This window comes from Arachis hypogaea, chromosome 15 (assembly GCF_003086295.3).
Source record: "Arachis hypogaea cultivar Tifrunner chromosome 15, arahy.Tifrunner.gnm2.J5K5, whole genome shotgun sequence".
NCBI classification, from domain to species: Eukaryota; Viridiplantae; Streptophyta; class Magnoliopsida; order Fabales; family Fabaceae; genus Arachis; species Arachis hypogaea.
In genome coordinates, this window is record NC_092050.1 from 95,660,758 (window position 1) to 95,668,115 (window position 7,358).

Consider the following 7,358-nt stretch of genomic DNA (forward strand, 5'->3'; position numbering starts at 1 on the left):
AATCTCCTACCTTCACCAGCAAGTCTTCTACTATGCCGTGAGGAAACTTGAATGATCAGTCTGCCAGTTGTAGGGCCATTTTTGTTGGCTTGGCATCCTCAATCCTCATTTTTCTCATCATAGCTACAGACATCAAATTTATGCTGGCTCCTAAATCACATAGGGCCTTTTCCACTGTGATTTCCCCTATAATACAAGGGATCTGAAGCTCCCAGGATCCTTCAATTTCTGGGGTAGTTTGTGCTGAATGATGGCACTACATTCTTCGGTTAGTATCACAGTCTCGTTGTTCTTCCAGCTTCTCTTCTTGGTCATCAATTCCTTCAAGAACATGGCATAGAGCGGCATTTACTCTATTGCTTCAGCAAAGGGTATGTTAATCTGTAGTTTCTTGAAGATTTCGAAAAATCTTGAGAATTGGTTGTCATCCCCCTTCTTTTTCAATTGTTGAGGGTATGGAGCTTTTGGAACGTATGGCTTTAGCATTTCTCCTTTTTGATGTGAATTGGAAGTGGGAACTTGGACTTCATCTTGTTCCTTTTCCCTTTCATTTGAGTCCTTCTCTTGTGGTTTCTTGGAAGTCTCTTTCAATTCCTTCCCACTTTTGAGGGTGATAGCATGACATTCCTCCCTTGGTTTTGAATCAATGTTGCTGCACAGGTTATGGCTGGGAACTTGCTTAAATAGGTAGCCAATTTGTGTCTCAAGTTTCTTGATGGCAGCATCTTGATTCTGCATATTGGATTGCACTTCCTCTCGGAACATTTTACTGTCTTGAATTTCCTTACATATGCCTTCAAGTAGAGTCTCAATCCTTGAGAGTCTATCTTCGGATGATGGTGAGTTGAGATTGGAGGGGTGAGAAGGGCCATTTTGGTTTTGATATGGATGTTGAGGGGTATTGTTAGGTGGGTGCTGATATGATCTCTGTGTGGAATGTTGGTGAGCTGCATTGTGGTTGGGGTTGTGACGTCTCTGATCTTGGGCTTGATCTTGTTGATTTCCCCACCCAAAGTTTGGGTGGTTTCTCCAACCTGAATTATAAGTTTTGGAGTATGGATCATGGGTCTGCCTAGGTGAGTTCTCAATGTAATTGGCTTGTTCCTGATCACCCTCAGCCTCTGCATTCACTCCTTCTTGAGCTGCTGATGAGGTAGTGATTGCTGCTACTTGGTTTATTTCCATCTTCTTGGTAAGGTCAGCCAGCTGCTTGGTGATCATCTTGTTTTGAGCCAGCAGTGCATCCACGTTGTTCAGCTCCATCACTTCTCTAGTATTACCTCTTTTAGAAGCATAGAAGTAATCATTCTCAGCTACAGTCTCAATGACATCTATGGCTTCTTCAATGGTCTTCTTCTTGTTCAGAGATCCCCAGATGAGTGGTCTACTGCCTTCTTTGATTCATAAGAAAGACCCTCATAGAAAATATGTAACTGCACCCATTCATTGAACATGTCTAGTGGGCAACTTCTTGTCAAGTCCTTAAACCTCTCCCATGTTTCATAGAGAGTTTCAATATCTTGTTGCCTGAATGTTTGTACTTCAGCTCTGAACCTGTTGATTTTCTGAGGAGGGTAGAATCTCGCCAAGAATTTGTTCACCATATCTTTCCAGGTTGTTAAACTCTCCTTCGGGAAAGATTCCAGCCATTTGGATACTTTGTCCTTGAGTGAAAAGGGAAACAGAAGAAGTCTATAGGTGTCAGGATGAACACCATTAGACTTCACAGTATCACATATCCTCAGGAAGGTGGTTAGATGTTGATTGGGGTCTTCTTGGACACTTCCTCCGAATGAACAGTTGTTCTGAACAAGGGTGATGAGCTGGGATTTTAGTTCAAAATTATTGGCATGTATGGTTGGCTTTTGGATGCTACTTCCATAGTTTCCTGGGTTTGAATTTATATAAGAGCCTAAAACTCTTCTCTCTTGCCCAGCATGATACACTGGACCTTCTCTGCCATGGTTGTGACCCTCCTCTTCATGATGGTTCTCCATATTCTCACCCATGTCTGGTTCAAAATACTCCTCCTCTTCCTCAGCACCAACGACTCTCTTTCTTCTTGCTTCCCTCCTTAATCTAAGGAGGGTGCTCTCAGGTTTAGAATCAAAGAAAGTTGAAGCCCTGCTTCTTCTACCTATCGTACAACCAACAGAGCAAAAAAAAGCAAGATAGAAATTGAATGGAGTTTACTCTTGTTAGGAATGCTGTTAGGGTGAGTGATGCAATATATCAAACAATTAGTGGGTTAGTGAACTGAATTGTAAAAAGAATGAAGATAACACCACAAACGGGTAAGGGGTAAAGGGAAGAAAATAGCTAAAACTAAAAGTAAATCACTCAAATGAAATTAAATCAAACAAAAGAAAAATGCTCAATCTATTTATCCACCAATTTAATCGTTGTTGATACAAAATCAATCCCCGACAACGACGCCATAAACTTGATGCACGGAAACTTGTCTCTCAACAAATTTCCCTCGGTAAGTATACCGAATTATCGTCAAGTAAAAAACTCACAATAGGGTGAGGTCAAATCCCACAGGGATTGGTTGGTCAAGCAACTTTAATCAGAGGAATGTTCTAGTTGAGCTAAGTAGAAATTGAGTTGGTAATTGCAGAAATGTAAATGGCGGGAAAGTAAATAACAAAAAATGTAAATGCTGGAAATAAAGAGCAGAATATAAATGGCGGAAAGTAAATTGCAGAATCTTAAATGGGGATTTGGGGAAATGAACATAAAAGTAAATGGCAGAAAGTAAAGAGAATGGGTAAGATCAGAAATGGGGGATTCATTGGGCTCAGGAGATGTTGTATTCTCCGGATCAAGTTCATTCTCATCTCTTCCTCAATCAATGCATTCATTAATCTCCTTGGCAATCTTAAGTGATTGGATTCCAATTCCTTGGTAATTCAATCTCTCAAATCTTGATCAATAGCCAATTCTTTAGTCTAATTGCTCATGAGAAGAGATGAAGTATGGTCACTGATTATACCACATGTATTCCCAAATCAAAGTGTTGGTAGGATTATATGTCACTATATCCATCCAAACCCCAATTTGGTCCAATATGAGAAAGCATTTCTAGCATGATCTCTTCATTCCTCTTCCAAGGTTCCGAAGAGATCCAAGTATGAATAGCTTCTTTTCCAAGACAACTACCTAATTGGATGAAGATTGAAAGCTTTCTAGTAGAAACAAGAGAAAAAAAAGAAGAAGAATAATGAAAACTATTATTGATCCATCAAATTATAACAGAGATCCCTAACCCAATAAAAGGGGTTTAGTTGTTCATAGCTCTAGGAATGGAAAGCATAAATGAAAAGTACATTCTCAAAATAAAACTAGAAGTTGCAGAGAAAGTAAAATATACAGAGTGTAGTTCTCCAAAAATGCAAAAGCTCCCTACTAGTTCAAAACTACTCCTATATATACTACTCTTCTGATCTTCTAGTTGGCTCTTCAAGTCTTGGATATGGGCCTTTGATCTTGAGTTGAAGTAGTTATAGTCTTTAGTAGGCTCAGCTTTGCTTGCAGAAAAGTGTGAGTTAGGCATGGACGTTAGTTAGGACGTTAGTGGTGTTAACGTTAAGTGAAAATGTGGGTTCGAGAACGTTAGTGACGGTCACCTTTTTCACTAACGTTCCAAGCCAAAAATGATCCACGTTAACTTCAACGTTAGTGGCACTAACATGACCACTAACGTTGCCTCTTGGTCCTTCGCAAATGTTATTGGCATTCACCTCTTCCAATAGTGTTGCTTATTGCCTCTTTTCCCCACGTTAGAGTTCACGTTAGTATAACTAACGTGACCCTTAACGTGGGCATGCCTAAGCTTCGAGAGCGTTAGTGACACTTACCTTTGTCATTAACGCTCCAAACGCCCCTCCTCCCCACGTTAGAGTTCACGTTAATTAGATTAACGTGGCCACTAACGTGGTGGTAATTGCCATCTCCAACGTTAGTGACAAAGGTGAGTGTCACTAACGTTGGCCTATCACTCCTTGTTCCACGTTACCCTTCACGTTAGTGGCCTTAATGTGACCACTAACATGGGTAATCTTGGCCTGTTCCAACGTTAGTGACAAAGGTGAGTGTCACTAACGTTGGCGATCTCCTCTAATCTCCACGTTAGAGTTCACGTTAATTAGATTAACGTGGCTCTTAACGTGGCTTATGTATGGCCTTTTAGAACGTTAGTGGTGTTCACTTTTAGCACTAACGTTGGAGCTCCTCTTTTCTTTCCACGTTAGCTCCCACGTTAATGTAACTAACGTGGCAACTAACGTGGGTTATGATGGCTTCGAAGGCATTATTGGCGATCACTTTTCTCATTAACGCTACAAGCTTATGCCCATTCCACGTTAGTGGTCACGTTAATTAGACTAATGTGGCTACTAACGTGGCTCTTCCTTGCTTCCTTTGTCTTGAAATCATGCAAATAAAGTGCATCAAAGCTCTATTCTAAGTCATGAGATCATGCATTATCCAATTTGTCATTCAATTCATGCATAATTCTCATGAAATCATGTAAAGTTTACAATGTTTTCTTGAATCAAGATGTAAGTGTATTTCTACCCAAAACTTGCTTATTTACTAAGAAAATGCATGAAACTACCCTAAAACAGTAAAGAAAAGGTTAGTGAAACTGGCCAAAATACCCTGGCATCAGAAAGTATTAAAGACCATTTAGGCAATCAAAGCAACAAAAAATAGAAAACAACAAGATAAGAATGGAAGAGGAATAGAATGAAAGGAACTCAACCACCTCAGTAATGCTAGTGGCCATCTCATTCCTCCATGAAGAAAATAAACAGAAAAGCCATAAGCGAAGTCACAACACCAAAGTTAAAGGTTTCTTGTCCTCAAGCAAAGAAGAACTAAAAACAAAAACAAATAGTATGATGAAAGAATAATAAAAGGATAAAAAAAATAAGAGAGAATTAGGATTGGGGGTAGATGAATTGAAATCATGCGCTGAGGGGTTTAATTTGGGCGTCGCATACGACGCGTACGCGTAAGGCACGCGTACGCGTGGATCGCGCTAATTTTCAGCGACGCGTACGCGTCTGGGACGCATACGCATGGATGGCCAAGATTGGAAAACGACGCGCATGTGTCAGGGACGTGTACGCGTGATGGAACTTGTGCTCCCAGCACCATTCCAGCCCCACACCATCACAAATCTCTGCCAAAATACTCATTGACGCCAATTTTTCAAAGTCACACGTACGCGTCAGGGACGCGCACGCGTGGGTGGCTAAATGCGCAAAACAACGCGCACGCGTGAGGTACGCGTATGCGTGGGCCTGTTTGTGCGCAAAACATAGTTCCAGCGCCACTCCTGCTCAACTCTCTGTTCACTTTTAGTTTTCACGCACACACATATGATGCATACGCATCAGCGACGCTTGCGCGTCGTGTGCTCTTTTTTTTTTGTCGCCTAAAGTGTTCGGTTCCTGTTATAAATTAGCTGCATAATCAGAAAAATGGTAAAACTCAATAAAAATCAAATAAGTTAGAAAACTACTACTACGAAAGGTAACTAAGGATACGAAATTATCAGGTTGCCTCCCGACAAGTACTACTTTAACGTCACTATCTTGACGGTTAGTTCTGCTAATTCAGTAGATGAGCGGACCTCTGGCGATGAATTTCGCCTCCCAGATAGTGCTTCAACCTCTGGCCATTCACTGTAAATTTCCTGTCAGAATTCTCTTCTTGTATCTCCACATGACCATATGGTGAAGCTCTGGTAACCACAAGCGGTCCTGACCACCGAGATTTCAGCTTCCCGGGAAAGAGTTTGAGCCTTGAATTATACAGAAGCACTCTCTGTCCTGGCTCAAAGACTTTGATGGCAATTTTCTTGTTAAGTAGTAACTTGGTTTTCTCCTTATAGAGCTTGGCATTTTCATAGGCTGAATTTCTGAATTCATCAAGCTCATTCAGCTGAAGCATTCGCTTAATTCCTGCAGCTTCTGAATCAAGATTCAGATACCTAATTGCCCAGTAAGCATTATGCTCCAGCTCAACTAGCAAGTGACAGGCCTTGCCATAGACCAACTGATAAGGGGACATGGCAATAGGAGTCTTGTAAGCTATCCGGTACGCCCAGAGAGCATCATCAAGCTTCCTAGACCAGTCCTTTCTTGAGACACTGACGATCTTCTCTAGAATCCTCTTAAGTTTCTGATGAACGAAACTCTTGCACAATCTAGAATTTTTACAAATAAATTCCCGTTGTAAGTATAGCTTCTAGACCGACAAGAATTCCTTTCGTACAAAAGTTTGGTTGTCACAAGTAACAAACCCAATAAAATTTATAACCGAAGTATTTAAACCTCGGGTTGTCTTCTCAAGGAATTGCAGGGAGGTATGATTTATTATTGGTTACGAGTAAAAGTGTATTTTTGGATTTTTGAGATAAGGAACATGTAATTTAAATGGCAAGAGAAATAAATTAATAATTGTAAAAAAAACTCTTGGTAAGGTATAAGAACTGGACGTCCTATCCTAGTTATCCTGTTCAATTGTGATGAGAATTGGATTTTGCTCCCACTTTGTTAACCTCTAACTATGAAGGTAAGTCAAGTGGATGAATCCATTTAGTTCCTCTGGTCCTAGTCAATTCTTATGGAAAGACTAGAGTTATTGGAATACAAATCAACTAGCAAAGATAACAATCATCAATCACAAGGAGTTTGATAAACCAAGTGTCTCCAATTACTTAACCAGAGCAAAAAGGGAGAAAATCTACTTGAATAAAAATGCCTTCAGATGGGAAGCAACAGTAATATAAATAAAAGAAAGAAATCTTATATCCGAAATACCTCAAATTATATTAAATAAAGAAATCAACTCTAACATGAAGTTCATAAGCCAAATTGAAAAGATAAATAACAATTAAAGTAATAGAATAAATAAAAGTAGAAAATAAAATAAAGGAACATTGAACCTGGAATTGAAGAGAAGTAGCATAAACATAATAGAAATCCTAAATCCTAATCCTAAGAGAGAGGAGAGAACCTCTCTCTCTAAAACTACATCTAATCCTAAAATTATGTATATTAAAGCTTGATTGATGAATGAATGGATCGATTTCCCCACTTTATAGTCTCTAATCTATGTTTTCTAGGCAGAAAATTGGGCCAAAAATAGCCTTCTGGTACATACAGGTCGCAGCAAAGTCACGCGGAAGCGTTGTCCACGCGTTTGCGCGGATTGGATTTTTTCCAGGTCACGCGTCCACGTGATCCACGCGATCACATCACCTGGCTTTGTTTTAGCTATGGCAAATTATATATTGTTGCGAAGCCCCAGATGTTAGCTTTCTAAAACAATTGAAAACATTTCAT

The 7,358-nt window shown here is 39.9% G+C and overlaps 1 non-coding gene across 1 annotated transcript; it reads left to right on the top strand.

The window, feature by feature from the left end:
- Positions 1-1,452: 1,452 nt before the first annotated feature.
- LOC112753214 (small nucleolar RNA R71) lies at positions 1,453-1,556 on the top strand. The gene has a single exon (XR_003177607.1). It is a non-coding gene; the product is annotated as a small nucleolar RNA R71 (small nucleolar RNA).
- Positions 1,557-7,358: the final 5,802 nt, after the last annotated feature.